Genomic DNA, 815 nt, shown 5'->3' with positions numbered 1-815 from the left:
TTTTTTTTTAAGTTGGAGTCTCACTCTGTTGCCCAAGCTGGAGTGCAGTGGCACACTCACAGTCACTGCTGCCTCAACCTGCTGGGCTCAGGTGATCTTTCTGCCTCAGCCTTCCATGTAGCTGGAACTACAGGCATGTGCCACCACGCCTGGCTACTTTTTTTTTTTTTTTTTGAGTTGGAATCTGACTCCTTCACCCAGGCTGGAGTGCAGTGGCACACATGCTCACAGCCACCCCAGCGTCAACCTGCTAGGCTCCGGTGATCCTTTGCTTCAGCCTTCCAAGTAACCGGAACTACAGGTGCACGCTACCATGCCGGCTATTTTTTATTTTATTGTAGAGACGAGTTCTCGCCAAGCTGTCTGGGCTGGTCTCAAACCTGTGAGCTCAGGCAATCCTCTCACCTCGGCCTCCCAAAGTGTTGAGATTATAGGTGTGAGCCACTGCACCCAGCTCTCATAATTTTTAAAGACTCTGGTATATATCAAGCGACATTCTATCAAGATTGTACCCATTTTTCTTTCTCCCTATGGTGTTTGCATTCCTATTTTGCTACATCATGGTCATCTCTGAATATTACACTTTTTTTTTTTTTTGAGTTGGAGTCTCACTCTGTCGCCCAGACTGGAGTGCAGTGGCCGCTCCCGGCCACCGCAGCCTCGACCTGCTGGGCTCCGGCGACCCTTCCGCCCCAGCCTTCCTAATAGTCAGAACTACAGGCACATGCTACCATGCCCGGCTAATTTTTTGATTAATTGTAGAGATGAGGTCTCGCCAAGTTGCCCAGGCGGGTCTCAAACCCGTGGGCTCAGGC

Source organism: Carlito syrichta, unplaced genomic scaffold, assembly GCF_000164805.1.
Source record: "Carlito syrichta isolate Samal-C Ts95f unplaced genomic scaffold, Tarsius_syrichta-2.0.1 Scaffold307091, whole genome shotgun sequence".
Classification (NCBI taxonomy): domain Eukaryota; kingdom Metazoa; phylum Chordata; class Mammalia; order Primates; family Tarsiidae; genus Carlito; species Carlito syrichta.
The sequence above is the reverse complement of the archived record's forward strand: the minus strand, read 5'-3'. Positions refer to the sequence as shown.